At 45.5% G+C, this 20888-nt stretch overlaps 1 protein-coding gene across 1 annotated transcript in view; it reads left to right on the top strand.

Moving 5' to 3' along the window:
• COL24A1 (collagen type XXIV alpha 1 chain) overlaps window positions 1–20888 on the top strand; it is a 910546-nt gene that overhangs the window by 606252 nt on the left and 283406 nt on the right. The window lies entirely within an intron of this gene.

The raw sequence follows: 20888 nt of genomic DNA on the forward strand, positions 1-20888 counted from the left end.
GGCTGAATGGGAATGGGGAAGGTCCGGGCCAGGGTTCCTGGAGGGAGGAATTACCGGGCCTTCCGAACTCGGAATGGCCCGGTAATTCCCCATTCTGGGAACCCGGACCCGATTTTGGCAGCAGCCATGCCGCTAATAGCAGCATGGCTGCCGCCAAAATCGTAATGAGGCCCACTGTCTTTTAGCATTCCCATTCCTGAGCAAATCAAAATTGAAGAAATACAAAAACATTTGCTCTTCACAGGCAATGTGATTCCCTTGTTAAATTATGCTTCAACTTTTCCTCTATGAAACTAATGCAGTCAAACAGTTTTAAATGTTAGTCTTGGTGCAGAGATACCATGAGAGCAACAGAGTAAGTCCACATCACTTCATGAATTCAGAAGAATATTAGTGGTCAAAAGCATGGGGATTTCAAAGTAATTTAAGTTTCTTCTGGATGTAGCTTGTCTAGAAAGGTAGAGGTCGCTGGAGGGATTTTGGCATAAACCAAGCACCAACACTCTGGGAGCGCTTGGATGAAACATCAATATAATCTTTTTGAGCTAGCCACAGGTCTAGCAAAGTATTTGATGATCCTTAGTCTTAATCATACCCTTGCTTTGCTCATGATGTAAACCTACTTTCAGCTCGCCTACTCTCCTTTAAGACTGAGCCACATAGGTTTTGACAAACCTCACTGTTCATGTGCTCATCTCTTTAATAAGCTTAGATCCTATTTTATCTTATCTGCACTTATAAAGCGCAGCGTACACCCGAAGGCATCTTGGCACGAATTTAAACAAGTAAGTGAAGCCAGAGTTAAAAAAGAAAGGTCATCAAGGATCTCCTGAATGACATATAGTCGCCCATCCTCCGAAGGGCAAGAGGGAGGTAGTTGCACAACAAGGACGCAGTGAACGAAAAAAGACTGGCCACCAACCCTGTCTGTCTAAAGCGGGTGACCTCAACTAGAAAGACCTTGGTTTGATGAAACTCGTGAACCTCTCAGACTCCCAGTACAGAGAGGGTTGCGCTGTAACATGGTCGTAGCTCCTAGTTCACAGTTTGCCACTTTGAAGGTGGCTCTAATCTCCCCTCTTTTGTCTTATTTTTTGGAGTCCTCTTCAGTGCTTGATCTCTTTCAGTCTGGTTTTTGTTCCAGGAGGGGCACTGAGAGTATCCTTGTATCAGTAATGGATGATATGAGCAGGCTTGTGGATGGGGGGGGTTGGGCCCTGATTTTACTTGACCTATCAGCGGCCTTTGATACTGTTGAGCACCCCTTCCTCCTTCCTCGCCTAGCGTCTATCAGCATTTCTGGCCAGGTCTTGGCCTGGTTTTCTTCTTTCTTGTCTGACAGAGGCCAGTCTGTTTCCTTGCCTCCCTTTCTTTCTGCTACTTATTCTCTCTCATGTGGGGTCCCCCAGGGCTCTGTATTGTCCCCAATGTTGTTTAACATCTATGTTTGGTCCCTGGTGGCTATCATCGGCTCCCATGGCTTCAAGTGTTACTCTTACGCAGACAACATGCAAATCCTAGTCCGTTTAGATCTTGCCTGGGAAGGGATGTCATCCCGATTATGTGAATGCCTGTTGGCCCCAGGTGACTGGATGGGCTCCAGTTGGCTGAAGCTTAATGGGGACAAGACGGAGGTCCTAGTTGTTGGGACACCCCCCTTGTATCTGACTCCTGGTCTCCTTCTTTTTGGCCTCCTTCGCTGGGTGTGTTCCCCACTCCAGTGTTGGTGGTGAAAAACCTAGGGGGTTATCTGACTTCTTCTTTGACTATGGCTTCGCAGGTTAGTGCAGTATGCCAGGCGGGGCATTTTCTGCTGAGAGTCCTCTGCAAGATCTTACAATGTCTCCCACTTTTACTTCGGACATTAGTCTTGGCTTCTCTTTGTCTAGTAGGCTTGACTACTGTATCGCTCTCTTTCTGGCTCAGCCAGTGGGTCTTATCCATTGGTTGCAATTATTGCAGAACCTGGCTGCCCTGGTTGCCACTGAAACACCATATGGTTCCCATATCAGTCCGGTTCTGTGCCGTTTGCACTGGCTGCTGTTTTCAAGTCTCTTTGTTTGGTCCATCAGGCCTATTATCAGGTTGGGGCGGCCTTTCTCCAAGATAAGTTCCAACCCTATGTTCCTTGTCGGATCCTTCGCTCTGGAAGTGAACACCTGGTCTTGGTCCCTAAATTCCGTGTTCCACGAGTTGGTGGCCGGGCCCTCTCTGCCTTCTCTGTGGCGGCTGGCAAGCTTTCGATAGACCTCCCTCTTAAACTTAAGTTGACTGAGAACCACCTGTATTTCCATTTGCTCAAAACCGCTCTTTTGCAATTACTGTTTGCTGTAGCCTGTCGTTTGTATGTGCGCATTATAAATTCTACTAACATAACATAACATGGTGTGCTATAAAGTGGAAAGTCAGCCCATTCATTTTATTTATTTATTTATTTATTCACATTTGTTAAGCGCACATCAGACCGGAGGCATCGTGGCGCTGGTTACAGTGTTTCTTACACGCATTTGTGCCCTTGGTTACATTGGCAATGGTTATGCTTTAGTACATGTGCATAGAGAGCACAGAGGTGGTCAGGTGCACAGGTTAGTTGAAGAGAGAAGTTTTAAGTTGTTTCCGGAAGGAGAGGAGGGAAGATTCTGCTCTGAGGTTGGTGGGCAATGCGTTCCAAAGCTTAGGTGCCAGGTATGGGAAGCCTATACCTCCTGCCCTGGATCTATTGATGCGTGGTATGGTGAGACGGTTGGCGTATGTGGATCTGGTGGGTCTTGTGGATTGGGATCTAGACAGTGTGTCAGATAGGTAGGAAGGTGCTGTGAGGTTGATGCATTTATGCGTTGTGGTGAGTATTTTGAAAGTAATCCTGTCCTTAACTGGGAGCCAGTGGACGGCTTTCCTTGCTGAGGTGATGTGCTCTCTTTTGGGTATGCTGAGTGCTGCTCTGAGGGCATTATTTTGGGTGGTTTGGAGCCTTGCTAGGTTGTTCTTGGAGGTGCCGGCTAGGAGCGCGTTGCAGTAGTCCAGTTTGGCTCCAATAGTGGCTCTTGCGATGGACAGGCAGTTTTCTTTTGTTAGGAACGGTTTTATAGCATTGATGAGTTTAGTGCTCAATGCCGATGCTGAGACGATTGCGTTTACTTGTTTATCCATCGATAGGGTGGCATCTATGTGAACTCCTAGTGTTTTAACTGATGATAGGACTGGGATAGTGCAGTTGTCTATGCTAAAGTTAGTGTAGAGTGGGTTGAGGTTGGCAAGGGTGGGCTTCTGGCCTAAAATGAGGATTTCAGTTTTGTCCCCGTTCAAGCAGAGTCCGTTGGTGGCCATCCAGGCTTGTATGGTAGAGTAGATTAGTTGGAGGGAGGTGGAGTCTTGATGATAATTACCAGTCAGGGGCAGGAGTATCTGCGTGTCGTCAGCGTAGTTCGTGTATGTGATCCCCATGGCGTCCAGTTTGTCGAATAGGGGCTTAGTAAAGAGGTTGTATAGCGTAGGGGCCGTGCAAGAGCCTTGAGGAACCCCACAATGGATGATGGATAGTGCAGCGTGAGCTGTGTTTGAGAAGACTTTCATAGCTCTGCCTTGTAGGAAGGAGGTCACCCATGAGGCCGCGTTCTTGGAAAAGTGTGCTGCTTGTGTTAGATGATTGGTGAGAGTGTCGTGGTCTACCAAGTCAAATGCTGCTGATAGGTCGAGGAGGAGGAGGAGGGCAGGCTTGCCCTTGTCGAGGATGTTAGTGATTTCATTTTTTAAGTCTAGAAGGGCAGTTTCGGTTCCGTGTCCCTTACGGAATCCAGATTGCCTTTTGCCTAGAATTGCGTTGGATTCTAGGTAGTGTTGGATCTGTATATGTGCGGCTTTGTCAAGTAGTTTTAGAAGGAATGGGACTGTGGTTATGGGGCGATAGTTGTTAGGGTTTTCGGGGTCAAGTGTGGGTTTTTTTAGGAGGGGGCGCACCCAGGCCTCTTTGAGGGTGTCTGGGACTATGCCTGACCTGAATGATGCGTTGATGAACGCAGTGAGGAGAGGAGCGAGCTGTTCCGCACATTCTTTGATGATTTTTGGGGGGCATATGTCACCCTTACAGAGTGAGGGTTTGAGATGTTTGAGGATGTTGATGACCTCGGTTTTGGTGATTTCGTTGAAAGTGAACTTGTGTATGTTGTTGGCTTCGACACTATGTTTCATGTGTGTGTGTGTACTTTGTTTAGGTAAGGAGTTGTAGTGGTGTGATATCTTTTTTTGGAGGAGGTTAATTTTTTCTAGCATGGCTGTTTGTATGCCTGTGCACCATGCCTCGTCCTTGATGATCTCGTCTGGGCAGGTGGGCGGTATGGTTAGTTCTTTAAAGATACAGAATAGCTCTTTAGATTGAGAGTTGGCCGCCGTGATGCGTTGGTTGTACGCTTCGGATTTGGCTCGGAAGATGGCCTCTTTGTATTTTTTGGCTATGGTTTTGAATATATCTTTTGTGTTGTCGCAGGGATTACGTTGCCAGTTCTTGAGCGCTTGACGTTTGTCTGTGCGCATTGCTTGGAGATCCTCTGAGAACCATGAGTTGGAGTGGAAGGATTTTTTCTCTTTTTTGCTTTCTAAGGGGGCGGCAGTGTTGACTGCCCTTGTGATAGAGTCTTTAAATATTTCCGCGAGTGTATTAGGGTCTGATGAGAAAGGGGGCTTTAGACAGGGCACGTTGAGTAGTGCACTGATATTAGCTGCTGTGAGTTTTTTGGCACTTCTGGCTAGAGTAGCCGCAGCTTTGGTGGGCACTCTACCGCTTACAGTGCATGGGATATCGAATAGGATGAGGTTATGGTCTGTCCATGGGAGGCTGGTGTTGGCGGTGATTACTATGTCGCAGTTATGGTCAGAGATCCAGTCTAGGGTGCGCCCTTTGACGTGAGTGGGCGCTAAGATTTTTTGAGAGAATCCTAGGTTTTGGAGGTCCTTGGCTAAAGATAGGGCAGCTTTGTCCTTGAGATCGTTGAGTCCTAGATTTAAGTCTCCTAAGAGGAGTGACTTCGTGGATTTTTTAATGTTATTTCCTACGAGGTGGTTAATTTGGCCTTGGAAGTTGGTGGAGGGGCCAGGTGGACGGTAGATCGTATGGATATTAATAGTACAGTTAGGTGATGGTGCTAGTTTGATAGAGAGGATGTCAACATTTCCGTCTTCTTGATTAGGTATGGCTCTAATGGGTAGGGTTTCCTTGTGTATAAGGGCAACCCCCCCTCCTGTTTTGGTCATTCTATCTTGTCTGATGATGGCGTACCCTGTAGGTATGGCTAGGGTGATGGCAGGGCCGGACGCTTGGTGAAGCCATGTCTCGGTAATGGCCAGTATGTCTAAGTCATTGGAGGTAAGTAGGTCATGTACTTCTATGGCGTGGGCATTGAGGGATCTGACATTGAGGAGAGCGCACTTGTATGGAGTATGGCCGGAGTTCTGAGGTCGCATGGTAGGAGGATTAGGTGTAATGGAATCGTTAATATTGGCGCAGGCATTACTGCTGGGTACATTGATTGTAGACTTACTCCTATGGTATGAGGTGGAGTTCCTTTGATAGTATGTTGTGCTAACTTTCGTGGTACGTGAGCTGAGTCTATAATTTCTGAGTGTTAAGTGTGCAGTATTGGCCTGATGTAAGAATGGAGCTGTGCGGGCTCTCAGTCTGCCTAGTCTGAGGTTTGCATCTGGTGTCAGTGCTGTGAGTTGTGGTAGAGGTGTGGGCGTGCGCATACGGTTCATTATAGTTGGGTGTCTCTGTGAGTGTTGTGCGAGAGTGAGGTCTCTGTTGTGGCTGAGTAGTGTGATCATGAGGGTTAGTAGAGCACATAGTAGGCAGGTGTGGAGGAGCGAAGAAAACATACTGGGCGTGAGTTAGATACACAGGGCAACCTAACACAGTGGAGGCAGGCTAACACAATGGAGGCAAGGCTAACACAGTGGAGGCAGGCTAACACAGTGGAGGCAGGCTAACACAGTGGAGGCAGGCTAACACAGTGGAGGCAAGGCTAACACAGTGGAGGCAGGCTAACACAGTGGAGGCAGGCTAACACAGTGGAGGCAGGCTAACACAGTGGAGGCAAGGCTAACACAGTGGAGGCAGGCTAACACAGTGGAGGCAGGCTGTCTCGGTGCTGGCTAAGGCGAATCTATGCATTAACAATTGCCGCAACTGTGGTGACTTACGATTGCTCTGTCTTCCATGTGTTGAGACTGAGCGCATTGTAGTCCTTAGTTCTTAGCTCGATGGATTGCAGGGCAGTGTCTCGCGCCGTAGCGCAGTGGCGGACAGGGGCAGACAGGAGGGGCCTTTGGCTCACGGGCCTTAGGCAGCTGAGGGCCGGCTTCCGCCTCCGGTCCTCTACACCTGGGAATATTCTGATATGGTTGCTAGGCAACCGTGTGGAACGCTCCTGGTGCGTTCGTGATGGCGGCCATCTTGCCGCAGCGTCTGATGACTGTTCATTGGTGGGGATGCGGGGGTTCAATGCTACAACAAGGGAGGGTCATAGAGATCTAGCTTCTAATACTGAAAACTCACAAGGCTGAACCTCTTCAGTAGTTTCTCCTTCCTGAATGATTGCTCTGTCATTTCCTCTACTAGCTCCATGGCAGAAAGCCATGCTGGTAGCTGCTGGTTCATAACATGCTGAGCAGAAGATCACCCTTTGAAGCAGCGGCTTTTCTAAAACAAGGAGGTACGAGTGTAGGATGAGCACGTTCATGCCCAAAGCCCTCCATGGTACTGCCTGAGATAGTTCTGCAAACACCCATGTTTGTTTTTACCCCCACGTGGATCTGAGCTTAGACCCCAAGGGTAAAGAAAAGGCTGCCTTGGGGAGAAGCTTCTTTTGGGAACTTTTCTTGTGGCAGCTCAGACCTGGATTCTTAAAATAAAGACATACATTAATTTATTTTTTAATGGATATTCGAATGAATTAAAATGTACAGGGGTGCACATTATGTGACGTCCACTATATTGCGCATTCTTTCTTTATGTTGAAGCTTAAAAACCAAAGAATAATCAATACAGTCTCGGGAGGATAGCTCAGGGGCAACATGCTCGCCTTGGAAGCAAGACGCCATGGAGCAACACAGGCTCGATTCGCAGGTCCGTGCACAGAAACCTCTGGGGATGAAGCGCATTATAAATAACCAATTACAAAGCAAAGTGACCTAAGCATTAGGCGTGATAAAACCCAGAGTAGTCACAGCATGGAAAACCAAGAAAGATGATTAGTTAATTGGAGCAGTACTTGCCATACAGCAAATAAAGCTCTTTTGATAAATTATTAAGCGTACGCAGCTTGTTTCTCAGGTACAGGGCACAGATATTTTCTTTTGCATCTATTATTGTCTTACAATTAATCCACCTTAATAATTGAATTAAATATAATTGCCTTACAAAATTTAATAGAGGACAGAAACATATAACATGGGTAAAATCGCGCAGAGACTATAGATCAAAGTTTTTACATCAATTCATATACGTCTTGCCATATCCCACACCTTACAGGAAGAGATTTAATATATATCCCACAGAGGAATGCAACAATTCCAAGCCAATCTCATACTAAGCAACACGCACATAGGTAAAGAGTTGGCTGCATATTAAAAACGGGGAACAGTTGCTTAGCTAAAACCTTTGCACAAATGCAATTATGCTGCAGATCAATGGGAGAAAAAGGCAGGAAAACATGATATGTCTTTGCTTTGATATGCCTTTTTATAGAGCAGCAAGGGCACTTCTAAGTGCGAGCTCATCCCAGATTGGACTTTGCCAATTGTACTACAACAGTCTTTCGAGCCAATCATTTTGCAACCTGTTATTGCTTTCTGAATTGATCAGGTTGTACTTAGAACCAAAATCGTGCATTTTTCTGTGACTAGTATGGTTTCGCATTTACTATGAATTCACACGTTGTGGTCTGTTCTGGTACAATAATGCTGCTTGTATACAGCATTGGCAAAATAGGTTACGATCCTCTAGAACTACTGAGTATGTTCAGAATTACTCTTCTGCAGCCCAGTCTATAACCATCACCACGTGTGTTGGCAGAATGTGTACACTTTTGCAACATGTGAAAGATGTGGGATCTGATCTTAGATCCATTGTTCAAAAAGGCATCTGTGCACATGAACTTCTTCAAATATGCCCCATTTTTTGGGTAACCCTAAATCAGAGACAACCTTGCCGTAAACATGCCCGGCCCCCGAACTGGAAATTGCCATTACAATGTATGCTCATGGAGAGCTCGACAGGGCAGATGTGCAGTGTACACTGGTAAAAGTTTTATAATGGCTGTTTAGCTTTCTGTTGTGGAACCACTGATTTTAAATGAAAAAGAACAGATCTATTGTTCACTATGAACACTTTTGGACAACACGTAAACATATGTGTCTGTCGCAATGTGGATATGTTATAATATGCACTTATCAAACTGTGATCAAAATATTCTTCACATTTGTAATACACAAATATCCAAAATGTATAAAAAGGTCTTTGTAAGTACAATGGGGCTCATTACAAGTTTGAAGGCAATATGTCGGTAATTCCGCCATAACAGAATTAACGTTAACACAATTGTGTTGGGCAGAATCACCGCCGTATTACAACTTGGCGGGAACGTGCACCAACCATTGGTGGCAACGGACGGATTTACCACTGAAAACCAATTACACAATGGTAAATCCACCCATATTCGGCAGAATTACCGTTACCGTCACGTCAATCAGTGCTAAATTCGCCGGCCGAAATAACGTCATTGGAGAAAAGAAAGTACTGCGGCGGCCATCTTTAAAAACAGAAACAATTCTAGATCAACCTGTACGAGTGCCATTCATCCCCAGGGGCAAGCACAATCATTTCTGTGGGTGAGGCCATGTCTAAGGTTCCTGTATGCAGGTGTGAAAACCCAAATTCAATGAACAGGCGCTGATGGTCCTAGCGCAGCAGATGGTGGTCCATTCTGAGGAACTCTATGGGTCACAATAATGAAAGACCACCCAGCAGCGCAAGAATGCTATTTCGGCACACATTCGGAACAAAGTGGTGGTTGTCCCACGTGATGCAGAGGGCATGAAAAAGAGGTGGAACAACCTGAAGTTCAGAGTCCCAAGCCGAGTCCCAAGCCTAATTTCCAATCACTGCAGGGAGACGACTGCCACAGGTGAAGAAACAGTAGAAACAGTAGAACCTCTACAACTGACCCCATGGTGTGGGTTCGGCTGAGGTTAGAGCCAGCAGCCAGGGGAGAACCTGGTGAGAACACAAGTAAATGAAGGACCCATTGAAAAACAACCTTAATTGCATGTAGACATAGACAAACTGCAATGCAGCCAGGTGACAGCAATCACGACAATTCATGACCCATCCATGTTACACTGCAGGCCATCACATCATGAGTCATTGAAGCTGTGATCCCACTTACATTCCGACCAATTAGGATGACAAGGGCATGACGTACTCATCTATCAGTAACAAGGACTGACACACATCTGCATTACACATCACAGCCAAACCTTGCCCGCACACCAGTCACCCATGCACTAACTCCGCAGCAAGCATGGCACCAAACATGTAGCACATGTCAGGCAAAGAACACCACTGGACTTGTGTCTCAAACAAACAACTACTGCAACTGACCAGTAGCTGCAAGGCCCCCATTGAGACAATGTCCAACCTTATGTCATCATGACTCCAACACTACTAGCTGGCAGTACTACAGGATATATAAGCAACATCTGTCCTGTCCTACATGCGTACACGTGTATGTCAGTGATGCACATGACTGCATGGTCCAAGCAAGGCACGCCTCTCACACTGACCATATACATGCACATCAGTCAATGCTGTAATATGCCACACTGTCAGTCACATGAAGTATGCTGCCTTGGAGGCCTAGCACCCTGTGACCCCATAGTACACACAGCACTACATGACAACACACCTAATACATTTCCATGAAGGTTTTGACACACAATTTCATGTCTAACAGTCATACTAGACACCCTGCAACGGTCTTAAGGTGGGTGTACCTCGGGCACAATGGCATGCCTCGGGCCCCACGGCACCAGCAAGCACTACAAAGGCAATGGGCCATGCCTCGGACAGGAGTGGCAGTGTTACACAAAAAAGAAAAAATCCAAGGGGACAGTGTCGTCCACCTCCATGGCCACTGGCACACCTGCCACAATTCAACCGCCTACTCAGGCCATTATGGAGGATGTAGCTCCACCCGCAACAGGAGTTCCCCCCCACTACTGCTGGGGACTCAGGAGTAGTACACACCAGCCCGACTGCTGACAACATCCAGGCATGTGCCCGGGCCACTGCACCCGCTGCCACCGTACAATCAGAATCTTTGTCATCCAACTCCAGTCCTGCCTATTCACCTGTAAGACACTTCTCATTGGAATCCTCCCCCCTGAGCAGCCTCTCACCCATGCAGTCCTCCCCCTCCCCCTTGTCATCTCGCTGTGCCCTCCACTTTGAGCAGTCATAGGGTATGGATGAGCATGCCAAACAGGCAGGCCAGGCATCCCACAATGAGGGTGTGGACCCCCAACCAAATCCTGAGCCCCTCATTGCAAGCCATTTGGGAACCGCTGGACAGAAATGCAGGCTGAAATGAGTGCCATCACACAGGAACAATTGTGCCATTCACAAGCCATGCATGACGTGATCCAGGGGGCCTCCAGGCGGATGGCCACATTCATTGACTGGCTGTGCCGAAATATAGTGCACACAAATGCAAGTATAAGCCTCATCAGCCAGAGGGTGAGGGAGCTTGCAGAACAAATCTTGGCCTCAAATGAAACCATAGCCAGAGGAATCAATCTCTGGGGCAGTGAGCCAGTCAGTTCCATGTCAGCCACCCCTACTGAGGGGTTGGTGGCCAGCACGCCGCTGAGGCGCTCCGAGCACCACACATCTTTTGCTCCCCTGCCTGTGCAAAGAAGGGACAAAAAGAAAGCGCTATTGGTTTAGCACATGAAACGGACTCAGGGTGTGGGGTGTGTGATGGCATTGGGGATCATGGTGTGCGTGTTTGTGCAGGTTTGTTGATTTGAAAATAAAACGCTGTTCAGTCTAGACAATATGGTGTTGATACATGTGCATACAGTGAAACATCAGTGATGGCGAAGGTTCATTTGTGGCAAGTAAAAAATTGTCCATCAGGTTCTGGTGGACCATTCGTCCTTCCCCCACCGCCCCACGTATGTGCTGAGGTGCCTTGTATTCACCTGCAATATCTTCCTCATCAAATCCATGGGGGGAATAGTCCTCATCTGGAGGCAGTTGAAAAGAACACAGGGGTGATTGCACCAACCTATTAACACTCTGCGCCCATGTTATATAGGGTTTCTTTTTTCAGATTGATGTAGCAGAGTAGGGAGGGACAGAGGTCAGGACCCCACCTCTGAGCTTGTAACAATAAACACAAAAACACACCCTCCAAAAAGATTCTGCGCCACACTTAAGGGAATTCAAATCAGCAGACAGTTGTTTATTTGCACAAACAGTTTTGAAAATACATCACACTTTGCCCTTTGACACGTGTTTTGGCAAAAACTGATTGCCTTTTTCAAATCAGGGCTTTGCAAACATAAATCATAATCAGTCACAAAATTGCCCACATGTTTAAGAAATTGAAAAAGATTTGGTCATTGAGAAAAGTCACATAAAATTGGATGGGGAAGGGTTTATAAGGTTGAAAAAGAATGAGAAAAAGCATTAGAAAACAATGTATTAACAGGCACAACAAAACTGTGAAAGAATACTTCAAAAGCACAGTGAAAACAAACACCGAATAGGATCCATCAAGTGAGAACCATGATTTTTAGTCTGAGCAACAAGAACATTGTAAAATCATGAGTGCTGACATATCTGTATGATGTATTAACTTTTGGAGGGCATGTTTTTGTGCTCATCTGGAGGCATTTGTATGTTCCATTGTATGCACATGTTGTGCAGCATTGCACATATGACTACGATTTTACTCACTTTCGCAGGGCTGTACATGAGCGCCCCATCTCTGTGGTGGAGGCACCTGAATCTAGCTTTCAGCAGTTCAAAGGTGCACTCAATGCATGTCCTGGTCCTCCTGTGAGCCTCGTTATAGGCAGCCTCCTGTGGTGTAGTAGGGTTCCTCAAAGGTCCCATCAGCCAGGGTAACTGTGGATAGCCTGAGTCTTATGCAAGAATTTGAATGTACAGTGTTAGACATGGCAGTTTGTTGAGGTACATGTACATGGGTGCCCTCCGCAGCACATGTCTACTACACCTTTGTGGTGCCTGGCTCCTTCCCTGCTGGGGTCTTGCTGGGGTCTTGCATGCCCTTGTAGCTGGATGAATAGGAGCAGGTTGTGGATCCCATAATCGACGTCTGCATATGGTTGTTTGTTGCTTGGATGTGTGTACTCCTGGTGAGTGGATTGGTTACACCTGTGACTTGATTTCCATCACTTGTGTGCATAACTGCACTGTGTTTTTGGCTGAATTTCCGATGATTTTCAGTGGTAATTCAACTGTTTTTCAGCGTGTGATATGGTGGAAACATCATTTGTGGTTCTGGCCATTATTCCGCTGCTGCAATTATCCCTGCCACTAATTCCACCATATCTCAGTGGTAATTTCTGCCCGCGGTGATACCACCAGTGGTAATTATGCCAGTGGAATTTGCAGCACATCCTTAGTTTGTCATTGTGGTAAAAGTGGCAGTAATTCCATTAATGCCACTTTAACCACGTATCAGCAAACTTATAATGAGCCCCAAGTGCCATTTCCCTGTAACCCTAAACAACAAGGAGGGCATTTCATTCATGAGCAAAAATACAGAGAGATACAATCACATGTGTCTTTCATTTGTGTGGATTCTGGCAGAATACTTCCCAGATGTTAAGGTGGTACAGTGAGGACTAAGCACCAAGGAACCCTGTTACTGATGTTCTTAAAGACACCATGACATAGCAGCACTGGACATGAAGCACATGTGCAGTCCGCACTGCACCACACAAACACACACTTTTATACATAAAGAACATAAGTGCACAGTTCTATAGTTAGAGGACAGATACATATACTGTCATTGCTTTTATTATTTTGTCATTAGCCAAATGCAGTAATGCAGAAACCACAAAGCACAAGAGATCCTTAGCAAGCTTGCTGATGTTTCAAGCCAATAGGTGTGTGGACATACAGGAGTGCATATGGAACCTGATCAAACTACATATCGTTAACCCATAGGGAATGTAGTATAACATAGACAGTGTAGAAACCACATTATAAGGTTTAGGAACATTACAGCAGGCCTCAAACCCTTGAGCAAGAGATGAGCAGAGCTGTTTCAGGCTGCACAGGGAGCAAGACACGTGAGACAAGGCCCAGAGCCAAGGACAAGAGATATGAAGACATTCCAATCCCAAGGGACCAGCTGCAGAGAAACTGAATAAATCCTCATAATTCGGAGCTGCAGAGCTAGATTTTGTGGTCCCTAGACACGTGCTACAGCTGAAACAGACAACTGACTGATCGGGAGTGGGAAAGAGGAGCCGAACCCAGGCAGCCAGACGCAGGCTGCAACAAGTATGCAACAAGTGTTGCAACGAGCGACACATGGTCTCATAGGCAAAGGTGGTACACACAAGCTACAATACAGACACATAATCATTCACATCACCTTGACAAGGTGCACAGTCAGCTGAGAACCATTTCTCATCCCGGGCTTGGGGACATCAGCTCTAACCAATCACAGCTTAGTGGATGGCAGGGGACAGGAACTAATGGTAAACCTACTACTCTGCAACAATGCAGTAGATGTAGGTGAATTGGTGTTGGGACAGGCCAGCCAACTGACCTGTGAAAGCCAGTAGAATAACACGTATAAGTGACCATATAGGTTATTAGATCAGACTCCCGATGACCAATCCCTCACTCCAATCGGTTTTTAGAGAGCAGCCCAAGTAATGACAGAGTAGTGATATGTTACACTAAAACTGGCCTGCGAGCCAGGAGGAGCTGTGATATGCTGGAATCTTTTCCCAGTTCTTTTATCGATCCCTGTTGTTTATAATAAACCACAGTTTGAACTTGCCGTTGACTGAGTCCTACGTGTATACTGGGGCGGGGGGTTGGGTCCTCCAGGTCCATGGACTTCAAGCATAGCTCTGGCATACCTGGGAGTTCGTCCCAACAAGTTGATAGGACATGATGGTTGTCAGCCTGGCACACGGTCTCCCCCGCTGTGTAACCTGAGAGGCTGCAGGACCCTGGCATATTTCAAGAAGATTGGGACATGAATCCAGGGAAAGGCCGTCAGGAGCCAGCTTGTTAATCATCCTGCCCGAAGTCAGCGAGGAGTCCAGGCCGACAAGGAAGGGAAGTGAGAACCTTCTGGGGGAGACAGCAGCTGAGCAGCACCAGCTGACCATGCAGTATAAGTATTGATCCTGTCGAACGGCAACTGTGGGTGTGAGGGAGGGTAATGAATATTGTGGAATATTATTTAGTATCGTCGAGTATTGTCAAAGCATTGTCAAAGTTAGTTGGGATAGGAGCAGAGGTAGATGTCCTTTTTCTATGTCTAGGGCACATTCGAGTTTAGAGGTAAACGGTTCTGTCGAATATTCTAGACTATTGACTCGAGGGCACGGATAACAGATTTTATGTAAATAGTGGATTTCCTGTGGGTTGGCAATTTTAGCTCGGGTCATAGCAGACAGTATCCCCGTAAGGGTTAGCAAGGGAAGCTGGCCTAGATTGCGGAAGGTGAGTCGACTGGTTAAGTCTCCTGGACTGAGACGTTTGGCATGCTAGGTGATGCAGTGGGTACAGTTTGATCACAAGAGAATATTGGTATACTATGCCTGAAGGCGGGAAGACAGCTGTGGAGTCTGTGTGGGTTTGGAAGGCAACAGGTCGTAGCATTGTGCGTGCGTTATTTGATCTTTTAGCACTATCTTGTTTAGTAAACTGGTGACGTCACCCATAGATTTGGACATAGGACATGGAGAGCATGAGACGGTGAGGAGCTTACATTAGAAACTTGGGATTGGCAGATGAGGTGAACGAGCGGTGGTGCGCGGAAGGCACATCCTCAAGATTGTGGACATGCTTGAGGAGGCAGTGAACATGTAAGGAGGGTGGTGTGTGGAGCACACCTAGTAAGGTGTGGAGCCAGAGAGACTCATAGTAAATTAATAACACTATGATTGCATTGTGTTCCTTCCTAAACAGTGGATTGTCAAAACCCTGAACTTGATGTCAGGCAAAAGAGAAGCCAATCGCAATGTATCAGGGGAAGCGCGGGGGGACAAGCCCCTACTGCACCTGTATAAGACACTCCCACCCTACGGGGAGAAGATATGTAAATATAGTATAGAATGGTCCAATAGCAAAGAGGGAAAGTTAACTAAAGCATGGTCACCTTGTGGAAGTTTTTCCAAAGACGTGCAGCAATCACTACTGACACACATACATGGTGCCTAAAAGGGGAAGAAGGTAGCAAGCTGCATGACCATATTTTGAGTTGTGGTGCATGTTTCTGTAGGGCGAGGGGGAGGCAGCGATGCGTCAATGGATGCTGAAGGAGTCAGGGGTTTATTCCTCCTCTACCCCCCCATGTCCCTCTGAGTGTAGCCTCAGACGACACAGACGACGAGCAAGGAATGCGTGTTTTTTATTGAAAGATTTAGTACGGTGGGCAGCGAGTGAGAGCAGGCTGCCCACGGTTATAGAAAAGTGATAGGGCCACCAATAAGTGGATTTGCTCTTTTAGAATGTATAGCTCTGGCTGATAGGGGCATGGGTCAGTTTATTTTTTGTGCAAGCCTAGATCTACCCTCTGCATTTGATAAGGTGGAGAGGAAGGCCGTGTGGTAAATTGAAGATGTGGGGGATAAACCTGGGCTTGTTGAACATGTTGCTGCTATTCCACATGAACAACGAGATAAGTGTTTGTTTGGACTCAGAGGGAATGATATCAGATGTGGTGCACATTGGAAGTGGTCTGCATCAGAGCTGCTTTCTGGTGCCTACCCATCTCAATCTGTGGCTGCCCAACTTGTGGAGTGAATGTGAGATGTGTAGAGGGTGTCCTCCAAAATTGGGTAATCTAAGGGCATCTTGTATCGCCATTACGGACAATCTAATCCTCCTTGACTTCACACAGGTTGCGTTACAGCGCTCCTTAAATGGAGTGGTGGTTTTCTTAAACCAGAACAGATTGGTCATTAATGCTGATAAATCAAGGGTCATGCCTGTTTTTCATAAGAAAGAAACCAACAGATATACATGGACAATACATGATGTAAGGGTTAAGGAGGTGGATGAAATGATATATTGGCTCACTGTGCACTAATAAAAAGCTATTAGAATAACAAAAAAGGAAAATGACGAATAAGGTTTTGACATGTATTTCACCTATGAAAGTGGTACAGTGCAGAATCTGTAATTTTTTGTTCATTCCATTGGTGGTGTTCTATTGATTGAAGGTCACAGCAATAGTCCTGTATGGAGTCGAGTTAGTTGCATTTGCCAACCGAAAATGGTTTGACATATCGGAAGGGAAAGCACGAAAAGTGGTTTTGAAGCTCCCATTGTCGTTGGCAATCAGTGTGATCAGACTAGAATTGGGGCTACAATCATGGTGACCATATAAAAAGGAAGAAGCATAGGTCTGTATAGAACATTGATGAATGGGATGAGTTCGACTTTGTATTTTGAATTGGGTAGGATTATGAGAACTAGACAAAAATAATATTTTCAAGGGTTCAGTCAATGGTGTGAGGGGGGATATGCTTGACTTCCACCGACATGGTAATTCAAAAACGGTTGCAAATCCATGATAAAATGGATGATGGCAATAATTTACTTAGATTACGGTTATATAAAGATGCTTCTTATTGGTACATGACGAGCAATGAAAGGAGAAGATATTTAAGGGAATGCCCTTCTCGCTGGACTAGAATGTGGTATATGAATTTTCGGATGAATTGTCATCCCACATTAGAAGTAATTGGACCTTGTTTGATTATTCCAAAGGATAAGAGAGTATGTAAACTGTGTGAATAACACTGTTTTGAAACCACATATCATGTGGTGATGGAATGTCCTGCAATGGCTATACAGAGGACAAATCATTTTAGGAGATTTGTCCACTCCTTGTCATCTGTGATTACTTGAGGTGTATGGGAGAGGTTGATGAATGGTACACAAGCCTCCCTAAATAGTTATTGTTGTGGTAGCCTTTCTAAAAGATATGTTTTCTGACACTAGAATGTGTATTATGCCAATAAGGAACATAAACCTGTATTTTTTACACTAATTGTATCCGTGGAGGAAGTTGTCTCGATGTGCCTTTAGATCTATAAAGGGTAGTTTCTCTACATCATCTATCGTATTTTTGACTGTTTTTAATAGTATGAAACTACTTGGACTTTTTGAGGAAAAGTACTTATATGGATTCGTGATGAAACGTATTTATGAAATGGTTATATGGCTATTATGGCTATTTGATAAAATTTATCCTAGAAATGTTTGATGTAATGTTGATGACTTTTATCTTTGTTTTTTTTTAATCATATGAGATGTTTGATGTAATTGTATTTTCTTAATATGTATACATTTGTGTAAGGTATGTTTTATGCTATGAATACAAATATATTATGTTATGTTAAAGGTACTTATATAGTGCACTGTCACCAACGGAATCGGTCCCCAGGCGCTCTGGCGGATCTGTAAACAGGAAGGATGGGTAGGGTTAGTCGGGAGGAGGGGAGCAGGAGAGTGGGAGAAGTGATGTGCTGTTGGCAGCTTCAGCTCGGTATACACCGAGTGCTGGGCTTTGCTGCTAGTATCGGATGGGGCAAGACCTTGAGTGATGTAGGTGATGCTTGTGTGTTGTTGATGTGGTGTGGTAAAGTGTGTGTGGATTGCTGTCAGAGAGATGGTTGTGTGGCTTTGTGTGGTGTACGTATGCCGAAGATTGAGGGTTGGGTTAGTGGGGTCTGTGTCCTGATTCAGGTACTTCTGATTCCATTAGAGTTGTATCCCTGTGGTTTGGGTTGGTGCTGGTTCCTCATGGGCTGCATCGCTTTGTTGGTGCTGCGCTGACCCTGCTGTATCATAGTGAGTAATTGTTTGGATTGATAGGTGCGTCTGACCCTTTCTTCGGGTGTGGGACTGGGTTGGTAATATCTCTATTCTCTTGTTATCTCATGTGACACTGGTCAGATGAGATTTTGAAAGGATCAGGGTCGGAGGTGTGTTGATGTGGCATTCTAGTGCTTCCGTCTTGGTGAGCCTGTGTATTCAGTTGTTTGTTTCCTCCTGTCATGACTGTCTTTCTGTTGGTTCTTTGGTTTCTGTTGGGTGAGCATCCTTGGGGATGTTGTTTGGTTGTAGTTTTTATGTGATGGGGCATTGTGCTTCCCGCTGTGTAGTCGGTGGACAGTGTGTAATGATGAAACATTCTGTTTCTCACCCACTGGGTTGGGGCTCATGGTGTAGTGCGTCCTTTCCCTCTGTCTGTTATCCTTAGGTCTGGGAATGGCTATGGTTTAAGGTCATGGTCCTCTTGATGATTCGTCCTAGTGACTGGTAAAGTGGTAAATATATATATATATATATTAGTTAATGTATTATTCTATTTTTTTGTTTGTTGACGTTCCACATTGACTAACATGGGTGTGTGCGTTGAATATTCAAAGTGAGTCTGTTGAATTCTTATTACATATTATATGGGAAAATGGCAGACACAGCGAAGTGTCTATCGTTATACACGGGTAGTAAGATTTCAATGGGTCATAACATGAGATGAACTGACTCATCTTCCACTCTTAAACCAAATTCGTCATTTAAATATTTAAACGTTTTAATTGCAGTTCGCATCTTGACAGGGTAGTTGATACAGTTAAAAAATGTCCTTTGCTTTGCAGATCCACAAATCAAACATTGACCCCAACCTAGCTCATAAGAAAACTCGCAAGTTATGTGAGAAACCTATCAAAGCTTCATATCGTGGCAGAGCCCTTCATCCTTCTGAAGTCGATGAACTGGGAGCCATTTTGTGGGCTGAAGATAACACGTATTGTTACTGCAATTTGAAGAGGGAGGAATATTGCATGAGGTGCTTCAACATATAACAAGTGTCCTTGTGCGTGACTTCCATTATAAAATATTTCGCTTTTGTTATTACTGTGAAGTCCTGGCAAAGGGTAATGGGTTCTAGAATCTATTGCCGAGACGTTCCAGTAAGGGGAAACCACATTTTGTCTGCCTCCTTGCATTTCCTTAGACCTGAGGGAATCAGAGCAAGCCCAATCTGCAGCCACGGCTCCTGCGCTGTCAAAGGCTGCCCTGGTCACCACAGGAGCCAATGCTCTAACAGATTGTCAAAATGGTGTCTCCCGCAGTGCGAAGGAGCCATGTTGGGCGGGTGAAGGGAAGAAGGTGGGGGTAGGTGGCAGGACACCATGTGTGCTTCATTTTTTTCTTAAACAGAAATGGTCATTTTTCCCACATTAAAATCTTGGTGGGATTTTGTGAAGGAAAACTGCTCACGGAAATTACCACTATTACCAGTAGCATTTCTGACAATCTGCCCCGGTGGTAACAGTAGTGACATTTTAATTGCTTTACTTTTTTTTCCCTAAAAACGTTCTCCCCTTTCTCACCTATATTTTGATGGTGCAAATTGATAGTGGAGAGATTAACATGGAAGGCCAGAGTACTATTGTGTTTATGTGGTGAGTCCAACCCACCTGGCCAGGTCGGTGGCATGACATATACCTCATCCCTTGAGTAACCGTGTGTCCGGGGAGTTCTGTTCCTTATGTACTAACGTGCAAGCATTTGTGTGTCAGCATTTTCGCAGGGTTACGCCGACTTCGGTGGAGCGATTTGTGCAATCAATTAGAACAATTCTTTTGATTGAATATAACGGGCTCCACTTACTTTATTCCCGATTGGCAGCTGACAATAACAGGTTTTATTATGAAGGAGGGCTGCTGAGTCCACACGGAGAATGAGGGGTATGTATTCTAATGACACCTGATATTACGTGCCGGTCACGTGGTTACGCGAGCACGTATATTACCCGGAAGTGTTTAGCCCGACCTTTGGACACGCCGGCTGATTTGATTTTCACGGCTACCCGCGTCGTGCGCTCGAGAGTTACGCAGGTAAGATGGGTTTCTGTTTTGGTTCCCATTTATGTTGTTGATGGCATTAGGGGGATACTGGCAGAATTTTACGACGGTTTTTGTCACCAGTCTTTTGTTCCCCTTTTACGATGTTATCGGCAGAAGGGAGCACTTATTTCTTGATCCCCCGCGTTGGACACGTTTGCTAATGGACACTGTCCTTTATTCGCGCAAGGGAAAGTACGGGTCAGCTGTTTCCAATTCCACAATTTGCGTTATTTTGAAGACGCATGGTGTACCTTCCATATGTAAGGATGTCTCGTGCAAATGTATTGATCACTTTATAGTGATGATTCGGTTTATTGATTCGACCTCGTTACTTCTCTTTCTTCGCTACAGTAATGCTAAATCTCACGGTCAGCACCAACACTGATGCCGTTTCTGTTGCTGCCCTATGGGAAAATTCCTGATAGGATGCAGTTATTGTAGATGCATATGCTGGATAGTGACAAATCCTTGTGATAAAGGTAAGCCTGTGTTACTTAAACATGTTCTTGTGAGAATTCGTTCTATGTCGTGTGTTGTCACCACGAATGGAGAATTCCTATACAGGCTTATTTCAAAGACATTATGTACCTGTGCGGAATAATAGAGATCTGTTTTCCTCATAGTTCCGTAATGTTTTGTAACTGGTCATGCTCCGCCTCTGTATTTACAGGTGTGCGAGAAGCTGCCGT

This window comes from Ambystoma mexicanum, chromosome 1q (genome assembly GCF_040938575.1).
Source record: "Ambystoma mexicanum isolate Mex_15411 chromosome 1q, UKY_AmexF1_1, whole genome shotgun sequence".
Taxonomy (NCBI): Eukaryota; Metazoa; Chordata; class Amphibia; order Caudata; family Ambystomatidae; genus Ambystoma; species Ambystoma mexicanum.